Source organism: Spermophilus citellus (genome assembly GCF_964194105.1).
Source record: "Spermophilus citellus genome assembly, chromosome: 9".
In the NCBI taxonomy this organism is placed as follows: Eukaryota; Metazoa; Chordata; class Mammalia; order Rodentia; family Sciuridae; genus Spermophilus; species Spermophilus citellus.
In genome coordinates this window covers 74,381,703-74,403,759 of record NC_138191.1, presented here as the reverse complement: position 1 = coordinate 74,403,759, position 22,057 = coordinate 74,381,703, and the positions used below count along the sequence as shown (strand labels likewise).

The 22,057-nt window shown below is 35.5% G+C and overlaps 1 protein-coding gene across 8 annotated transcripts in view; it reads right to left on the bottom strand.

Moving 5' to 3' along the window:
• ZZZ3 (zinc finger ZZ-type containing 3) overlaps positions 1–22,057 on the bottom strand; it is a 110,511-nt gene that overhangs the window by 87,605 nt on the left and 849 nt on the right. The window contains exon 1 of one of the 8 annotated variants that reach the window (XM_081307949.1): positions 21,848–21,930. The exons of the other annotated variants lie outside the window; for them this stretch is intronic. The gene's annotated coding sequence lies outside the window, so the exon portion shown is untranslated. Of the gene's footprint in view, positions 1–21,847; positions 21,931–22,057 lie in introns of those variants that run through there. 8 annotated transcript variants of the gene reach the window in all.

Genomic DNA, 22,057 nt, shown 5'->3' with positions numbered 1-22,057 from the left:
AACAGGACAGCATTCTCCCAGAAATATGTTTTGATATCAATGTCAAGGTCTGAATACCAAAATACAGAGACCTTCAATTTTATCAGATAAATAGCTTCCTCTAAATTCTTGTATTTTTTTAAATTATCATTTCATAGAGTACCAAATATTTTCACCAGCATGCTAATTAATCTCTAAGCTAGCTTACCCACCACCTCTAAGATAAAGGATGGGGCTGGTGATGTAGCTTACTGGTAGAATGCGCCTAACATATGCTGAGGCCATGGGTACAATTTCCAGCATCACACAAAAAAATAAAAATTAAATTAAAAATTTAAGGGCTGGGTATGTGGCTCAAGCGGTAGCACGCTCGCCTGGCATGCGTGCAGCCCGGGTTTGATCCTCAGCACCGCATACAAAGATGTTGTGTCCGCTGAAAACTAAAAAATAAATATTAAAAAATTCTCTCTCTCTCTCTTTCTAAAAAAAAAATTAAAAACTTGAATAACAATCTGTAGAGGAGGAAAAGGAACTGGGCACGGTGGCACACACTTGTAATCCCAACCACTTGGGAGGTTGATGCAGGAGGATGGCAAGTTCGATGTCAGCCTCAGCAATTGAGCAAACCTTAAGCAACTCAGGGAGACCCTGGCCCAAAATAAAAAAATAAAAAGGACTGGGGATATAGTTCAGTGGCTAAGCGCCTGAGTTGAATCCCAAGTACCCCCACCAAAAAAAAAAAAAAAAAAAAAAGGGAAAGAAAAGGAGCTCCTGATGTAATTTTCCCCAAAACATAACTGCCAAAACATCATATATAGTCAATTCTCATAACTCGTGGTGGTTATACTCGAGTCACCACAAACCCTGAATTAGCTGATATAGACACTAACGGAAAATGCAGGTTAAATTCCTGTGAGCCTCTGGTCAAAACATTTTTGTCAAGCTATAAACATATATTATCATTTTATATGTTTTTATTTAAAAACACCTTACCCAATTAATTTATATTGTTGATTCACTGATTAACGCTGAACTCACAGTCAAAAGTACTTGGCTGAATAAAACAATAAACCTAACACATGAATTTTCTTCAAAACTTTCTAGTACTTGGGATCTACACAGAACTTTAGCTCTACATTTAGGGATGCTTTCTTCTTCCCGGATTCTTCCCCCCTTGGTGCTGGTGATTGAACCCAGGTCCTTCTGCTTGCTAGGGAAGCACTATAGCATTCTCCACCTCTTTGGGGGTCACTTTAAACAGTGAAATTGATTCCAAAGAAAGCACCAAAGTGGGAAAGACATGGCATTTAATCCATTTCACAAAGGATACTTGTTTACAATGAGAGCTGAAAACTAGAAGGCTGAGCATCACCTTGTTTAACCTTAGTTAGGAATGTGCACATCAGGGGATTCAAATTTCATCATTCTGCCCATGTCCAAGAATGACAATAAAAGGACCAGGAGTAATGATTTTGGGGTTAGGAATAATTTTAGGGAGTAGATGAGTTTACAATCAGAACTCACAAATAATAAGTCAACTGTATTTGCATCATAATCATTAGTTCTACCTACACATCTTGACTTCTGATTACAAAATTATGTGGAAACATTATTTATCTCAATGCTGATCAGAAGTATTCACACTATTTCTGTAACAAATGAAGCTTCTGAAAAAAGTTGTGAGGGGAAAAAAAGAAAACACAGGATGGCGCCTTCCCATAATCCCAGCTATTTGGAAGACTAAGACAGAAGGATCCCAAATTTCAGGCCAGGATCCAAGTGAGACCCTGCCTCAAAATTTAAAACATAAAACCAAAAAAAATTATGGGGATGTAGCTCAGAGGTAGAGTGCTCTTGGGTTGAATCCCCTACATGGCAAAAAAAAAAAAAAAAAGTAATGAATATTCTTGTACATTATAATTATACATCTGTGTCCCCGATTATTTCCTTACAACAAAGTTACTGGATCAAAGAACAGGAACTTTTTTTAGGTATTTGACGGACAATGTCAAGCTGCTTTTAAGATAAAAGTGTACTGGTTGCCAGGTATTGTGGCACACACCTACAAACCCAGCTACTCAGGAGAGTCACCAAGTTTGAGGCCAGTCTTTGGCAACTTAGCAAGACCCTGTCTCAAAGTTTTAAAAAGAGGGCGAGGTGGACATATAGCTCAGTATTAGAATGCCTGCATAGCAAGTGTGAAGCTCTGAGGAACTGTTGTAAAATTAAAGGAGACTAGTGAGACAAAATCATTAAATGATCCTTGCTTTTAAAAAGCTATAAAAGCAATTATTAGCATGATTTTAAAATTTTGATTATTCACTATAAACTAGATAACAGCATTAAATTAATGTTATATTTGTGGATTTTAAACATTTAAGTATAGTTAGGAAATAACCTAGTTCTTAGAGAAAACAGTCTGATGGTATCCTGGATCCAATTCTATTACATGGAATAATTCATTACTGCCTTTCATTAGCTGAAAAATAACTGCCCCTCCCCTTCTTCACTCATTCTGGCAAAGTCTATTCTTTTCCACAATAAGAACTCTCAATTTCTTCAACAGTGCTCAAACACTTCATCATTCTAATTACTCTCCTCATGATCAATCCAATTTTTCATTTCCTTATTCTTTTAAGTATAGTTTTCAGAAGCAAAGGCAACACTGTAAATGTGTTTTAACCAATGTGGAATATATATTATAACCCTCATTATGGGCAGAATCCTATTAGTGCAGCCTGGTACTTTGTTTATTTTGGGGTTTTCTTTTTTAAGCAACTAACACTGTTGGATGTCTGAGATTATACAAAACCAAACTCCAAAAAATGTCTACTGAATTCATCTAGTTCTTCCTCCAAATTTTAATTTTCTCTTCTCAGTTCCCACACCATTAAAGTTTTAAAACAAAAAACTTCCTCTGAAGCTTTTAACCAAGTCATCATTCCTTCCTTCCTTTGAAACTCCCATCTTTGACTACCTCCATTTCCTCCTGAGAAAAAAATTTTCAAGTTTCTCTATAGGCAAATTCATTAACTCTCATTCAGATAATTTTAATCTACAGTTTTATATCTCTAACCCCAATCTCCAGCCCCAACTTCATATTTAAAACCAGCATATTCTGCAGGGTGCATTGTTGCACACCTATAATCCCAGCAGCTTGGAGGATGAGGCAGAGGGATTCACAAGTTCAAAGCCAGCCACAGCAATTTAGCAAGGCCCTAATCAACTTGGCAAGACCCTGTCTCAAAATAAAAAATAAAAAGGGCTAGGTATGTGACTCAGTGATTAAAACGCCTCTGGATTCAATCCCTAATAGCAAAAAAACCCAGCATATTCTGAACTCTCAACCTAGATGTCCTCAAATTACCTTGTATTCAACAAGTACAAACCTCTAGTTACTTTCTTTCTATCCTCCCACCAAAGTTATTTTACCCTCCCACCAAAGTTATCTCCTCTTTATATCAACAGTCTCAGTGACAAATATCTACTTATCCAAACTCAAAAACACAAGGCATCTTAAATCATTCCTTCTTCTAACAATATACAATCAACAAACTCTAGTCATTCTACCTCCACATATGGAAATGACTTTCCACTCTTTCATCCCATTTAAACAAGTAAAGCCTAAGTGGTCCAATGTATTCTTTATTAGTCCTGACCAATTTTTCTTTTTTCTCTTTTGCAGTACTGAGCATCAAAGCTAGGGACAAACTTGGCAATCCTCCTGCCTCAGCCTCCTGAGTCACTGGCATGTGCCACTGACCTAATTTTTCAAACAGAAGAAGTAGCAGCAAAAGCATAAAAAACAAACAATGAAAAAGAAACAATTTTCCCTCATCTTCAATTCTTGGAAAACTTATTCCTCAAAAGTCACTCCAATAATCCATCAGAATTAACTGCTCTTGGTGCACGCCTATAATCCCAACAACTCAGGAGACTGAAGAAGGAGTATCACAAGTTTGAGGCCAGCCTGGGCAACACAGCAAGATTGTCTCAAAAGAAAAAGTAAAAAAGAGGTAAGAAGCGTACCACTGGGTAAAGTACCCCTGAGTTCAATCTCAGGTACTGTCAAAAACGTTTTTTAAAAAAGCAACTTACAAAACACTCAAAATAATTAAGAAAGGCCTTAAACTTGAAGTCAAAAGAAACCAAAGGGCACTGTCTTGAAGTTCTACTGATACAGAGGCAATTTTTTTTTAAGAATTTTTTTTTTTAATATTTATTTTTTAGTTCTCGGCGGACACAACATCTTTGTTGGTATGTGGTGCTGAGGATCGAACCCGGGCCGCACACACGCCAGGCGAGCGCGCTACCGCTTGAGCCACATCCCCAGCCCCATAGAGGCAATTTTTATTAAAAGTTTCACTGTGTCCATCTGTAGAGAGAGGAAAAACTACATGGACAAATACATCTTCAAGATCAGTTTCAGGCTGATACACAGCCTACCAAGAGATGGTTAACTCAAGTATATCACACTAATCTCAACTAGCTTGAGACAGCAAAATTGTTCCCTCAATTCAATCTTCAAGACAAATTAGTATTAAATATTGAAATTAAGTTCATCAAAACCATGATATTGCTGGGTGCAGCTGCACACACCTGTAATCCCAGCCACTTGAGAGGCTGAGACTAGGATTTCAAGTTCAAGGTCAGCTTCAGCAATTTAGCAAAACCCTGTCTCAAACAATAAAAAGGGGTGGAGATGTGACTCCATGGCAAAGCACCCTGGGTTAAATTCCCAGTTCAAACAAAAAAGAGAGAGAGATCAATATTGATGTGTTCAGTTTTAAAATGATTGTCTATATTTTTTCTTTAAGTTCTTAAATGCTTAAGAGAAGTTTAACAATGTAGTCTTATGACACTAAATTTAAAAGAGGCTTATGACTTGAGTTTAAAAGTATTTGGTTTGCTTAATAAGTGACACTGGAACATTTAAGAGAATTTGTGACTCACAATATTTATAAGTTTCATTAACTAAATTAATTTGAAAGTGTTGATATTTGTCAATTAAACTCAGTAAAGCTAGGGAAAAAACAAAGTTAAGTACTAAGGAAAATCCTTATTTCATGAGGCATATCAACTGTTTAAAAATATAGTAAAACAGAATATTAAATGTGTAAGGAATGCAAGTAGTACTTCTAATAGCTAACATTCATACACCATTTTCTAGTGTTCAACTTGTTCTAAGCACTTTATAATATAAACTCATTTATTCATCAAATATACATTGAGGATCTACCACAAAGTAGGCATCAGTGAACAGAACAGTCCCAGCCTTCAAGGATCTTACATGGTACTGAGAAGAGACAAATTTCAGGTGTAAGTACTATTAAGAAAAACAAACCAGACAAAGTGAAGGATTGGGTATCTTCATGAAGGTCACACCAGGTTACACAATTCACATGGAAGTCTATGTAAGTGATGCATGCCCCTTAGAAACTTCCTCAGAGAGTTGGCACTGCGGCACATGCCTGTAATACCAGAGACTTGGGAGACTGAGGCAAGAGTACATCAAATTCAAAGCCAGCCTCAGCAAATTAGCGAATCCCTAAGCAACTTTGAGAGATCCTGTCTTGAAATAAAAAATAAAAAGGGCTGGAGAATTAGCTCAATGGTAGGGTGTACCTGGGTTCAATCCCCAGTACAAAAAAAAAAAAAGAAAAGCCCCTTACAAATCATCAGAGCCAGGTGTGGTGGCGCAAGCCTGTAATCCAGGCAACTGTCTCTTAAGGCAGGAATATTAAGAGTTCAAAGCCAACCTCAGCAATTTAAGGAGGCATTTAGCAACTCAGAAAAAGGCTGGGGGATGGGGCTCAGCGGTTAAGCATCCCTGGATTGGTTCAATCCCCAGTATAAAAACAAAACAAAACCCTTGAGCTGGGGTTGTGGCTCAGCGGTAGAGCACTTGCCTGGCAACCTGAGAGGCTCTGGGTTCGATCCTCAGCACCACATAAAAATAAATAAATAAAATGAAGGTATTGTGTCCAACTACAACTATATTTTAAAAAAACCTTCCTCAAAGACAATCTCTCTACATGATATAAAATGTGAACCTAAGAAATGAGGGAGAAAAGGATGCAATATTTGGGAAGAAAACAAGTACAAAGGCCACTTAAAGGATATTTTAAGGAAGATTTAATCCATTCAAATGGAATTATTAGGATTAATCAGTATTCTTACTTTATATTAAATCTGCTACATTAACAGAATAATAAAATATGTAAATTGAACTTGGAGATTAGATTTTTGTTTTGTTTTTGACATGGGATCTTATGTCACTCAGATTGGTTTGTAATTCCTGGGCTCAAGCAATCCCCAGGCTCCCTCAAAGATAAGGCTGCAAGCACATACCACCAGCTTGAGATCATTTTACTTTATGATTTTAATCACTCCTTGTAGCCTGTGTGTGTGTGTGTGTGTGTGTGTGTGTGTGGTGTTGGGGATTGAACCCAGGGCCTTATACATGTGAGTCAAGAACTATACCAACTGAGCTATATCCCCAGCCCCTCCATGTAGTCTTTTAAACCAAATGTAAATAAAAGAAACATACTGACATTTCTTTGCTAAGTAACTCACTGGAATTGGCAATCTAATTTATTTAATTAAACTAAATATTCTATCATAACACAACATGGAATAAAATCTTTCCTCTTTTAATCAAGCAATTTTTATTCCCAAAGTAGTTGAAACAAATACATAAAAAATTATGTAACTTCAATAAAGTTTTTATTTCAAATGTAGACATCCTCAATTAAGTTAAGCATGGCTCACCATTTTTAGCTTTATTTGTATCCAAATGTATCAGAAAACGTTGAGGAAAATTTTTCCTCTTTAAAGAGGTTTTTTTTTTGTCAGCACAGTGGCACACACCTGTAATCCCAGCAACTCAAGACGTTCCAAGAAAGCCTCTGTCAAGTGAAAAATAAAAAGAACTGGGGATGCAGCTCAGTGGTAAAACACCCCTAGATCTCCAGTACCAAAAATACAAAAACAACAACCTCACCCCCTCCCCCCAAAAAACAGGATTTTGTTATTTTTACATTTTCCCTTTTAGAATGAAAATCATTCTCCCACACATAAGAAAAGCAAAGCTGGACTTCAGTAGTTCTCACTATTCAGCGTTACATGAGCAAAGAACAGGCTTTTCTCCTTTTTTACCGATTTTACCGATGCTTGATTAAAAGAGGAAAGATTTTATTCCATGTTGTGTTATATGATAGAGTATTTTTCTTAAGTATTATTCTTAAGTATTTTTCACTAGTTAAATATAAAGTATTTTTACGCACATAATCATCTATAAAACTTACAGAAAATAAAACAAAGCAGAATATATAGAATACCCTCAAAGACTTCTTAGGAACAGATGATTTTTTTGCTGCAGTTCAAAGAATAATTTTTTTTACTGGTGAAAGCCAAGATGAACACATTTGAGCTAAATGGTAGCCTTATTAAAAAGTTCTTGTCTTATTATTGAAATTTCAGTTTTATGTTAAATGAAATTTAAAAGACTGCTCATGAAAAAAAGATTGCTTTTGAAATAATAATTCCAAAATCTTCTATTAAACAGGTAAAAGGCACCTCCATAACTTTAAAATATATTTATGGCAGTCTCAATTGTTTTAATTTTAAGGGCTATTATACTACATGTGGCTGTTATACATACACCATTTATCATTAACACTCTCTAAACAGTGAGAATTATAGACTTGAATGTGTGGCACTGCCCCCATTTTATCCTGGTAATGGAGCAGGATGCTGTCACACCTGTGTAGTACTAATATAACAACATTTCCACCATGGCATACAATCCAATTATCTAAAACAATGACTATCAAACCCCTAAACAATAGGTAATTTATAACTAAACTTGTATATTCAGAAGACTCCGCAAGCATTTTTTGGCAAACCTTAACTTACTCAGACCTCTAGTCTCCCCTTACTGAAGCACAAGATTTTGGATTAATCATTAGTTATATACCATTAATTACATGGGAATTCTTGACATTTTTTAAAATTTAATTTTATTAGAAATTACATACATGGAAGTCATAATTTCTTTACATTACTTATTAATTTTCCTAACCTCAATGAAAATATTTTTTATTTATTTTTTTTTAGTTGTTGATGAACCTTTATTTTATTTATTTATATGTGGTGCTGAGAATCGAACCCCGTGACTCACACATGCTAGGCCACCACTGAGCCACAACCCAGGCCCTCAATGGAAAACTTTTTGTGATTTTTTTTGGAGGGTGGGGTGGACTAAGGATTGAACTCTGGGGCACTTCATCCTTTAGAGACAGGGTCTCATTGAGTTGCTTAGGGTCTTGCTGGGTTGCTAAGGCTGGCTTTGAACTCCCAATTCTCCTGCCTCAGCCTCCTAGCCACTGGGATTACAGGTGTGCACCACCACACCCAGCAAATTTTTTGTAATTTTAGTAACAGGTTTCATTATTAGGAGTTTTCTATTAATACTGATTGCTTACACTAACTGTGGGCATTGCCAAACTTTTTTCTGGAACTTTCTGAAATCCACTCCAAGATGACTTAGTTACTACCTTGATTTCCATCATTTCAATTTCTAGCTGAGAGGCATGGACTTCCCACTCAGACATTTGTCACTTACTAGCTGTGTATAAAGTTTTCTGATCTTCCATTTCCACTTAATGAACACCTATTTTACATCAAGTAACTATGCACTCTAGGTATAAGTAGACTATACTAGATCTATAATAAGAAAAACAAAGCTTAATGATAAGTAACTTCTTAAAGTTACAGAGTTCATAAGGGCTAGAAACAGGATTTAAAATCAGGTCTGATTCCAAGCCCACATTCTTTTTACTGTACTATAAAAAAGTGACTATAAAACTGCACACATAATCCTAGCTATTCAGGAGCCTGGGCCAGAAGGATTCCAAATTCTAGGCTGGCCTGGCAACTCAGCAAGACCCTATCTCAAAATAAAATAAGAAAGGCTGGGGATGTAGCCTAGTGGTAGATTGCCTGCCTATATAAGCGAGGCCCTGGGTTCAGTCCCTAGCACCACAAAAAATATTAAGATTCATATCACTTTAGGGCTGGGGATACAGCTCAGTTGGTAGAGTGCTTGCCTCACATGAACAAGGCCATGGGTTCAATCCCCAGCACCAAAAAAAAAAAAAAAAAAAAAATTCATATTACTTTAATTCCTGTCAGAGAAAATGATGTGAATGGACAGAAATTAAAATCTAGAATACTAGGCTGGGGATGTAGCTTAGTGACAAAGCACTTGCCTAGCATGGGTGACACCATGGATTCAATACCTAGTATCTCCAAAAAAAAAAAAAAAAAAAAAAGAAAAGAAAAAGAAAGAGAAACTAGAATACCAGTAACTTTTTTCCCCCCTCAGTTTCTTAAAATTAAAAGTTCATACATAAAGGTTTACAGTTAGGTTTTTATCCCTAAGGTGAAGACTGCTAATATGCATTAGCTTTTTTTCTTTCTTTTTTTTTGTACCAGGGATAGAACCCACTGAGCCCATCCCCAGCCCTATTTATTTATTTATTTTGAGACAGGTTCTCCCTAAGTTGCTTAGGGCCTTGCTAAATACCTGAGCTGGTGATCTTCCTGCCTTAGCCTCCCGAACTGCAGGGATTACAGGTGTGCACCAACATGCCCAGCACTAGCTCATTTAAAAAAAAAAAAAAAAAAAACAATCAATAGGCTTAGGATAGGAATGACTTAAAACACACAGATAACAAGTGATATCTTTTTGAGTGAAAAAAAAAAATGTTCTAAAATTGCACTGTCACGATGGTTATGAGGTAGAACAGAAAAGAAATAAAAGCTGAGTGAAGAGGCAAATGCCTATAATCCCAGCCACTAAAATGAAAAGTGAAAAAGGCAGGGATGTGGCTCAATAGTAGAGTACCACCCACCAGAGTTCAATTCCCACTAGAAAGGAAGAGAAGAAAAAAGAAAGGGAGAGGAAAAGAATAAAGAAAAAATTTAAAAGGTAGAAAGATTACAAAAGGAAAGACAAGACATAACTTAAGTCTGAATGTCTTTTGCTAAATTCCTCATACCTTCACTCCCAAATCCTGAATACCTCCCAGTCTGTCACGCCCACGCCCACGTTTCTGGGAAATCTACAGATCTTTACTCACAATCTTAAAGTTACTGAAAATTCCCATACTTATGAAAATCTTAATTTTCATAATCAGGACACCTGCATTTTTAAAACAGACTAAGCAAAGACAGATACAAAACCTATAATATAGAGTACTTTCCCAATGATATCTATTAATCAGATCATAGAGAAGTCATCAACCTAATAACTGCCAGACCACCATAAACCATCTTGTAACCACCCAGACTGATGTCATCCCCGAATACTTTCCCATGCCCACTCCTCATCAACTATCCTATAAAAGAACATGATACCCCAAAAGGACTTCTCACTAACTCTCCTGAGAGCCTGCATTCTCCCTTGAATGTGTACTCCCTGTTTTCCTAAATAAATCTCTGTGCCTCAGTATGTGATTTGTGCTGAAATTCATTTCTGTAACAAACACCAAAGATCCCGCTGTACTAAGGTGAGGTCTCCTTCTCTGGGACCTTGTTACTTTAGTTGAATCCCAAAGTGTAATTTTAGTACAGGAGGTGGGGCACCTCAAAGTACAGAACTGCATTGTGGTCTTCTTTAATAGATCAATATGATACTTATCACTGCATTTTTTTTTAAATTGGGGGGGTCTCACTATGTTGCCCAGGCTGACCCTGAACTCCTGCCTCAGCCTTCTCAGTAGTTAGAACTACAGATGCACACCACCATGCCAGGATCTATTCAAAATTTTATCTGAAACACTAACCAACAAAAGCTGTCTTACTAAAACTAGTCACAAAAACAAACTTACAACATAACAAAAGAGTTTGGACGCATAATACTTTGATGAATAATCTAAGAAATTTCTATTTCTCAAATCCAAGTATTCGAATGTGTGGTGGCACATACCTATAATCCCATGATTCAGGGGGATGGGAGGATTGCAAATTCAAGGCCAGACTGGGCAATTTAGTGAGACTCTGTCTCAAAATAAAAAATTAAAAAGAGTTGAGGATAAAGCTCACTGGTTAAGGGCCCACATATTCAATCCTTAGTACCCCCCCCCCAAAAAAGACACAAGTATTCAGATCACAGCTACTTCCAGCTGTGATTGTTCTGGTGAATGTAACACCTGGAGGAAAATTCAAAAAATCACTGTAAAATGTGGTCCAAAAACATGTACATGCTGGTACAAAGACACATACACACAAAAATGGACTTGAATACAGCACCTCAAAATCACAAAAGCAGAGTCAAATTGCTTAGATTCATATGTCAAACCCTGCATTTAGCACCTATAGGACATGAGCAAAATATTAACCTCTCTGCTCCAATTTGCTTATTTGTAGAATAAGGGTAACCATAATATTACTTATAATATTGTAGCAAGGACTAATGATAATAATAAATTCAATGGTTAGTATGTAGCTAGCACAAAGCCAATGTTCAATAAATTATTAGTATTATTGTTATAATAGTTTTTAAACTAATCTAAGCTAGTCTGTTTCAACTTTCAATATACATATAATCTGCCCAAATAGTGGTTGCAAAATGTGATACTCCGACCTACTAAATTTGAAATTCTAAGGGTGGAATCTGGAAAATCTATTTTTAAAACAAACCATCCAGGTGATCATGAAACATGCTAAACTTGGAGGACTACTACCTGACAGTTACAAATGAATTAGACAGACTTTAGTCAAAGTACACTAAATACAGATAGAAAAGTATATACCTATATATGTGGCAAAGGCCAAATTGGAAAATGTTCTGACCAGTTCGCCAGCTAAGTAAAGCATTTATTCAAATTGATAAGTAACTCTATAACCAATAGAAAATTCAGTTACTCTCCCCTCCTCATTCTTCATGAGATACTGTTCTCATAAAAAGTCCCCCTAAAATCAGGCATTTAAAATCTCCACGTTGCTGGGTGTAGTAGTACACATCTGTAATCAGCAACACAGGAAGCTAAGGCAGGAGGATCCCAAGTTCTGTCTCAAATTTTTAAAAATAGATAAAAAGGGCTGGGGATGTAACTCAGTGGTAAAGTGCCTCTGGTTCAATCCCCAGTACCAATAAACAAACAACAACAAAGTCTAAAATCAAAGATGTCCCTCCCCTCACAGTAGTTCTTGAAAACTATGAATGCCATCAGAAAATTCTAAATTGGAAGTCTTATAAGATCTCCAGGTAGAAATCAGACTGAATTCTAGAATTTCTCAGGATACAAGGTGAAGACACCAAAGAGCAGTTCAATGCCACCAACAAATGCTGAGCAAAAATAAGCAGACACAAATCAGTACACACTGTATGACTCCATGTTCAAAAGCAAAGAAAAAGCCAGGCGAAGTGGTGCATGCCTATATCTAAGCAGCTCCAGAAGCCGAGGAAGGAGGATTGCAAGTTGAAAGCCAGCCTCAGCAATACAGTGAGGGTCCAAGTAATTCAGTGAGACCTTGTCTAAAAATAAAAAATAAAAAGGGCTGGGGATGTGGAGTGGTTAAGTACCACTAAATTCAATCCCTGGAGCCCAAAAAAAGAAAGAAAGAAGGGAAACAAAATCATTCTTCAATCCTACACACCAAAACAGTGGTTTCCTTGTAGCAGGCAGAAATGACTAATGATCAGAATGAAGCACTCACTTCTCTGTGTTTCTATTTTTTGCTTTTTCTTTGTGAGTATAACCAAGCAAGCCAATTAAAACCATTTTTTTCTTTGTAGTAGTTGTAGATGGACAAAATGCCTTTATTTTATTTATTTTTATGTAGTGCTAAGCATCGAACCCAGTGCCTCACACATGCTAAGCAAGTGCTCTACCACTAAGCTACAACTCCAGCCCCTAATAGCATTATTTCATTTTATGAAACATGTAAACCTGCTTTCTAATGGGAAAGTGTGTAATAGCTTAATCTATTTTCCTTGAACTTCTTTCTGATCAATCCAAAAAGTATGTAACTGGTAAAGAATGTCAGAATATGGGGGCTGAGGCTGGGGCTCAGCAGTAGAGCGCTCACCTACTATGTGCAAGGGCCTGGGTTCGATCGGAAGGAAGGAAGGAAGGAAGGAAGGAAGATATTGTGTCCAACTAAAAAATAAATATCCCCCCCCCCAAAAAAAAAGAATGCCAGAATATAATTAGTAACCCAATTTCCTAGGTCATTTAAGTGACATTTTGTAAGAGCCACTCATCCCTTATGGATATCAGAATCCAAAAGGTAGAAATTGTTTTCTAATCCCTTTAAATGCCATCACAATCCAAGATAGAAGGATATTTTATCATATCAAGTTTTTCATCTGAAGTTCTCTTTAGGTTATCTCCAAGCACAAGACACATTTTTTTTTCAAATATTTATTATTGTTTCACATTCACAAACTCACTTAAATCTGATCTTTTCTTATTAGCACTAATCACAACAATCTGTACACAACAGAAAATGTCAAGTCATCATTTAATAAAATAGCAGATTTGGAGTCATCACAGTTTTATAATGTAAATAAGTATACTACCTCTATTTTATCAATTATTTTAAGAAATTCAGTAATTCATAAACAAAAAAGGTCTGGGTATGTGATTCGGTGGCAGAGCGTTTGTCTGCATATGTGAGGCCACAGATTATGTTCCCAACTCTGCAAAAAAATATATAATAAATAAAGGGAAAAAACACATACCAATAAACCATAAGCACCTTTTTAGAAGTACTGAGGATTATTGAACCCAGGGGGCTTTACCTTTGAGTTACATTCCCAGACCTTTTTATTTTTTCTTTTAATTTTAAGACAGGCCTCACTAAGTTGCTTAGGGCCTCAATATACTGTCAAGGCTAGCTTTCAACCTGCAATTCTCCAGCCTCAGCCTCCTGAGTGACTGGGATTAGAGGCAGGAGCCACAGGGCCCAACCAAAAAATAAGTACTTTCAATATTAAAAATTATGAATATCCTCCTAATACTCACCCAAAGTTTCATGTTATTCAATTTTTAAATTTCAGTAAATGCATCACACTGCCATTCTTAACAAAGAAGGTATTATGAATATACAGCCTGAGTCCTACTAATTAAAACTTTTTCACTCTGTATATTAAAAAATATGACAAGCTGTGTACTACTATTTAATCTACACCCTAAATTGATCTTAGGATTTAATTTCTCTAATTCTTCAATATCTACCAGAGCACTTTTTCTCTTTAGAGCCTCTAGTACTATATTCTTTAGTCTCACATTTTATCTCCGTTCAAAAAATTGCTACTAAAATTCTTTTTTTTAATGTTGAGGAAAACCCAGGACCTTGTGCATGATTAACATGAACTCTACCCCCAGCTAAAAATATTTTAAATCTTAGCTAAGAAAAGAAATTGTAAAACATTGTTTTATAAAGAATGAGCTTTATTAACCTCTACTTATAAAGTGTTCCTAACAAATCAGTAAGAAAACATCGACCTTAATAAAAGAAAACCAGGGGCTGGGGATGTGGCTCAAGTGGTAGCGCGCTCGCCTGGCATGCGTGCGGCCCGGGTTCGATCCTCAGCACCACATACCAACAAAGATGTTGTGTCCGTCGAGAACTAAAAAATAAATATTAAAAATTCTCTCTCTCTCCTCTCTCACTCTCTCTTTAAAAAAATAAAAAAATAAAAAAAATAAAAGAAAACCAAGGCAAAAGAGTAAACATGCCATATGAACATTCTAAAAATATTAATACTTCTTAAAATTTAGGATAAAAATCAACAGTGTAGAGCATAAAGTCTTTTAATGTAAAAATGAAATGTAACAAAACTTTGGGAAAATAAAGCACTTCGTTGAGATGATCACCAATTTAGAGGAAAACATTTAGATTCTCATCTTACAGAAGTGCCAGATGAAATAAAAGTTAACTATATCAAATCAGTATTAATTTTTTACATTTCTGGAGACAGGAAGAATTCCATAAAATCAGCAGAACAAAAGTATATTAAGATATTTGAGTACATAAGCTTTAAAACTGTTTTAATCATAAGAATTCACAAGAGAAATATGTATTAAGCATAATATGTTTTACCTTAGTAATTAAAGTGGCACAACATGTCATACATACTATTAAATTTTTATAAATATTTAATGTTGACAACGTATGGAATAATACTCACTCCAATGAGAATGTATCCCTTTGAAAAATACTGTGGCAATATGTTCAAAAGACTTCAAAATGTACCTAGAAATCATTTCTGGCAATATTTAATTAGAAAAGCTAATACTACATGCAAGAAACACTATGTAAAACGTTTTCTCATTTACATATGCAAAAAATTAGAATAGTGGAATAATATGACACATCTACAAAGAAGATCATACCATCATTTTTTAATATTCTTTTTAGTTGTTCATTGAGCCAGGACCCCAGCCCTCTCATGAGTCTTAATAACCACCATTATAAATGATAACATGAGGGCTGGGGTTGTGGCTCAGCGGTAGAAAGCTTGTCTAGCATGTGTTAGGTACTGGGTGCGATTCTCGGCACCACATATAAATAAGTAAATAAAATAAAGGTCAAACAACAGTTTAAAAAATATTAAAAAAAAAAAAAAAAAAGGACTCATGAGACCAGGCCAGGCATGGTGGAGCATGCCTGTAACCCCCCTGACTCTGGACCCTGAGGCAGGAGGATCTCCAAGTTCAAGGCCAGCCTGGGAAACTTAGAGAGATATCCTTTCAAATTTTTTAAAAATCTTAAAAAAAAAAAAAAAAAAGGTGGGGCACCATGGTAGTGCATACCTGAAATCCCAGTGGCTCAGTAGGGTGTGACAGTAGTATCACAAGTAGAAAGCCAGTCTCAAAAATTTAACAAGGCCCCGAAGCAACTTACCTTGTCTCAAACTTTAAAAAAAAAAAAAAAGAAGAAAGAAATCTATCTATCTATATTTATATTTATATTTATATTGGCTTAGGATGTGGCTAGTGGTTAAGCACCTCTGAGGTGGAATCCCAGTATCAAAAAAAAAAAAAAAAAAAAAAAAAGGGCAGGACATGAAGTAAAGCATTTTATCTCCAAGTGTGTAAATACTAATAAAAAGTATGTTGATTCCTAGGATTTAAAGGCCTCAAGCCAGACTTTGAAATCATTACAATACATTCACATACTTTATACCTAAGTCAAATACTACTGAAGGAATACAAAGTTAAAAATAACAAATTAAAATAAAAGACCAGTGAAAAGGTCAGCAAAGCAACAAGAAAATCTGCAGTAAAATGAAACATTTCTCACCACTGGACATCTAAGTGAGCTAAGGATAGAGATTTAATATTAGGGTTCAAACTATAGAACTAAATCAATAAACAGGTCATTTCTGAATTCTAACTATCTGATTTGCTAATTTATTCATTAGCAAATGTGTTAGTTGTTTAAGGAATTAATTGTTTATTACTGACAGGAAAATGAACTACAGCCTTATTTGGGAAACAATCCCTTGAAATATTAAATAAGTAAGTAAACAGATAAATAGATAAAAGCAATAAAATAAAACAAAGGAAATTCCATACACAAAAAGCCCTTTTTATTTGGCATCATCAGATAAGAAACTCTGCACTTGAATTTTCACAAAACTTTAAATGTTTATAACAACCTTTTCAAGAGGCACCACACAACTTATTACTTTTTTAAAATATTTTTTAGTTGTAGATGAACACAATATCTTTATTTTTTTTATGTATTTTTATGTGGTGCTGAGAATCAAACCCAGTGCTTCACAAGTGCTAGGCAAGCCCTCTACTGCTGAGCCACAATCCCAGCCCAACTTATTACATTCTTAAAGAAATTAGAATAAAAATTTATGATTAAGGTCATGATTGTGACAAATGGACTACTATGTACAATACTGTGATTTCCTCTGGAGTTAATGATGATAGGAGTATATGTTTTTATGTAATGATCTTTAAACACTCTTCTTCTACAGTTCCATCTACTTTTTAAATAATTCCTCCTTTTCCCTTGAAATAAGATGACACTTCAGTTGTGAGTATATTTAACCCAATGACTAACACTGTGGGTTAATTTCTTTTTTTAAAAAATTTATATTTTTTAATATCTTTATTTTGTTGTTTGTTTATTTATATGTGGTGCTGAGGATCGAACCCAGTGCCTCACATATGAGAGGCAAGCGCTCTGCCACTGAATCACAACCCAGGCCTGTGGGTTAATTTCAATTAGCAATTTCTGAATAAAGACCACAGACTTACTGTATATTTAGGACCAACTATCATTTTCTTCTTTTTTAAAAATTTAAATTTATTTATTTATTTATTTTTGCAGTACTGAGGATTGAACCCAGGGTCCCACACATGTTAGGTAAACACTCTACCACTGAGCTACATCCTTAGCAACACTTTTCTTCTTCCTTTTTTTTTGGTTATATAGAAGATTGAACCCAGAGGCACTCTGTAGTGATATATCCTTACTACACACAAACACTTTTTTTTTTTTGAGACAGGATCTCCCCAAGTTGCCCAGGCTGGCCTCCAACTGGCAAACCTCCCCTGAGAAGCTGGGATTACAGGCGTGCACCATAGTGCCCAACCTCCTTTTTGAGACAAGATCTCAACAATGGACCACTATTAGACTGTATCACCCAGTGTTGTCACAACCGTCTTAGTTTAAGTACACTATAACGTTCATGTAACAATTAAATCAATCATATTTTTCAGAATGTAATCTCCTCTCTAAGCAATGAATAACTGCTTGTGTTAGTTATTTTGAAAACTCAGAGACCTTTTTTTTGCATTACAATTCTTAATACACCTTTATACCACAATTTATCATATCTCTGATTATATATAAGGTATATTGACACCAAATTCACATCTTCATACATGTAGTTTGTATAATGATGAAGGTCTCAGAGAACTTTTTATATCCAGGATGTATGCTGTTTCAAATGGCTGGGATCACTAGCACTCAATAAACAGTGGCTGAATCACACTGACTCTAAATTACAAATATACTTATTAAAAAAAAAAGTAATAATAATCCAGAAACTGAGTCAGGAGGATCACAAATTCAGGGCGAGCCTGTGTAACTTACCGAGGCCCTCAGGAACTTAGTAAGACGATATCTCAAAATAAAATTTCAAAAAGGGCTACAGATGTAGCTCATTAGTAAAGTGCCCCTGGGTTAAATCCCCAGTACCAAACACAAAAAAAGTAATAATAACTAGTTTGATCAATTATACAACAATATTCTCAACTCACTTATCTCTGACAAATTGAAAATTACCTATATGAGAAAGAAAATCTAAAAAGAAAAAAACAGATCAGACGGAAAGGGCAGGTTCAAACAAAAGACAGAAGTCCATATTTTCATGGTTTTAGAAGTCAAGACTAGGAGTTTTGAAAGATATTTACCAATAGTTTTTTTTTTTAAGTAGAATGACAATGGTTATCAGAATATTAACTACAGAAATTTGCACCACAGTATATATAATGTTCATATTAAACACTCAATGAAAATGGGTCTTTTAGCAATTACTCCTTGTAGATAACTCCAAATTGAATTTTCATATGAAATTAGTTTTTTAAGCACCTGCACCTCTTTTTTAAGCAACTTGATATTTCTGGCCATGTAATTATTACAATGTTCTTGCACACTGATTCAAGAAGTAATCAATAAAATCATATATATATAAAATCTTTATTTTTATTTTATTATTTTTTTATGTGGTGCCGGAGATCAAACCCACGTAGTACCTCACACATGCTAGGCAAGGCTCTACAACTGAGCCATAACCCCAGCCCTCATATTCATGATATTTATGATGAGTATACCACTTCAATAAGTTAGAAATTTTGAAATTTTGGAAATTAGCATGGTGCCAGACTAAAGAAAACATTCACGGGAGGATAAAATCAGTAATACATTATCATTTTTATTAATTTCTTCCCATCGCTGAAGCTTTTTAGATCTCATTACTTCTGTGAGTTAATAATAATAAAATTGTTGTTTAAGTTTTACTCAAGAAAACTAAAACCACGTAAATACTTCTATCTTCCTTGGGTTTTCTCAGAATATTTTTACAAAGAACCTCAAATACATTAGTGTCTGTAAAAGACTGGCAATTTTTAAGACCTACTACCAAAAGCAGTTTACAACACAAAATTGTAAGAGTAAGGAATATATATTATTGATCTGAGGCACCCAGTAGACTACCAAAGACCCAATTACTATGCTAAACTAATGTAGATATTTTTGCAATGGCCACTCCAAAGAGTGTGATCTTCAAACCCACTATAATGTCCACAATTTCCTACTTCTAAAAATAGTAATAAAATGTACTTAACAAATGTTATTTAACCTAATGGCTTTAATAAGGAAAAAATTCACAAAAGTTTCAATTAAATATCAACTTCAGTTATTTTTATTACAGGTACCATCTAGTAATTCTGGAAATAGCCTGGAGAAACATCTAAAACAATTATTTAAGAGGAAAAAACTGCCTCAAATACTCTTTCCAAATTCTGTTCAAGTTTCCCTCAAACCATTTTGCACATGCCTATTCTTGACTGTGACTTGTGTATTATGTATTACTCTTTTCTCTGCAATTTCTATAATTCAATTTCATTATCACCCAATATTCCATATCTTCTTTCTCTTTCCCACATCACACCTCTCAATGCTTGCTTCTTTCTATTCCTCAACATTCCTACTTGATCTATTACAATAAAAAAAAAAATGCCTAAAGAGCAGATACATTTTTAAACATAACAGATGTTGTAGATAATGTTACTGATAAGTTTTGGGGTGAAAGAACACAAAAACCAACCACAAAATGATAGCTTTTTAGCAACTTTTAATTTAAATAGATGTTTTTGTACTTCTGTTATCTACAACTCTTCAGATGAGTTCACTAATCCAGTCATAACTATTATTTTAATTAAGCTGAAAGCTTTGTAAAAAACCCCTACAGACATGCTTGAGTTACAATTTAGAATATGTAAGTAACATACCATATAAAAATAAATATATGAGCTAGTAGCAGTGGTGCCTATAATACCAGCAACTGGTGAGGTTGAGGCAGGAGGTTTTAGGCCCATCTCAGCAATTAAGTCAAAAAAAAAAAAAAGAAAAAAGAAAAAAGAAAACAGGGCTGGGATGTAGCTCAGTGAGTGCCCATGGGTTCAACTCCCAGTACCTCCTCCAAAAAGTAAATATATAACATAAAACTTAAACATAAAAATATGAGACTCAAGTGATTTTTTAAACCTTTGTTTTATACGGACTTTCTTTTGTGCCAAACTACCAACACACTAAAATCATTTCCACTGTTTAAAAATAATAGGACTATAATTAGAGATATTTTCGCATCACTACACTAGCAAAACACTTTTCTTTTGAACTTAGAAAGCATGTATACATGAGTCCTAAAAATAGGCATATATAACTAGATAAAAATTTAACAGAGTAGAAAACCTGCTGATTGTTATTGTTGGGGTAGTATACATAAAACAATCCCCTCCACTTTCTCCCCTTCATTAAAAAAAAAAAAAAAACTAAAGTAAATCATAAAAACATCCACAAACAGTGGGTACTTAGTGGAGCAGATATAAGAGTAAAAAAGGGAACTTGGTGGCAATGGCAATATGAAACAGAGGGAGGTTCCACTCTCTGAATCTCTCTATAGCAAGTGTGGGGACAAACAACTCTATTTATTAATTAATTTATTTATTTGGATACAGGGAATGAAACCCAGGGATGCTTTCCCACTGAGACATGTCCCCAGCCCTTTTTATTTTGAAACCAGAGTCTCTCTACATTTCCCAGGCTGGCCTCGAACTTATCATCCTTCTGTTTCAGCCTCCCAAGTCTCTGAGATTACAAACTTGCAGCTTTACTTTTACAGTCTAAAAAAGACAAAAGTACCAAATTATCTGATTAGTTTAATTCCCCACTCCAAATACTACATAAAATTCAAACATTGCTAAAGAATACTAAAATCACATGCATAAGGTAGAATTATTTGTGAGGGGATATAAGAGGACTAGAGAGAAAATAATTTCAAACTCACTTATGAAAAAAATGAGCTCAAACTTTGCAAAGTTCATGAGAAATATGCTTTTAATTAAAAATTTGGCCTAAAATAATACATTTCCTTAAACATGTAACCTAAAATAACCATCCCTGAATATTAAGTGTGGCAATCTCAGAAAAGTTGTAATCAAAACCATACGGATAATTTCCAGTTAATAATCACATACATAATGATGAAAAGAATGATTTTATTCTGATTTCAAGTAGTGTCAGAAATTATAAAGTAATCTCTAAACACTGCTAAAAGTTATTGTAAATATGAAGTCTCAGAGATGAGGAAGTTATTAATGGTCATATAAATGGGAGTAAACGATACCCAGAAAGAAGAGATGGACGGAGTTCTGTTATAGGCGACTGGAGAAAGGTACTACGGCAGAAAGAGTGACAGAATGGTTAACAACAGATCTGGAATACTTCAGAAAATGGCAACAAAGCGAAAAACTGACAAGAACGTTTGAAAGTAAGATGAACGATATCCAATGGGATCGTCACGTCGTACGAGCACGGCTCCGGACTTCCACTGAGTGGGACGGGGGAAGAACTATCACTGCGCGGGGAACTGCCCGGGCTGAAGGGTGCAAAGGATTCTGCAGGTGGCGGAGCACACGCAGGGGGTGGGAAGGACCGTGCCGCCTCAATAGGGCCACTGTATTCCCTTCAAGATTAGGGGAAGCTGACACAGCACGTTTCCCAGCACCAAGAGGCACACGCCCGAGGCCCCTCCCTAACAACTTGCCTTGTAGAAAGAGTTGCGGGTCCCAGGCCCCCGGAACCCAAGGCTTCGCCAACCAGGACAACTGCTCTGCCAACAACATCCCGCGAGAATCGAGAGATCTCGCGATACATACTAGCATCTCGCGAGCCTCCTCTAGAACCAACATGGCGGTAAGGAAAAAGCAGTATTTCGGAACTTAAAAAGTGCTTTTATTAACGACTGGAGAACGTG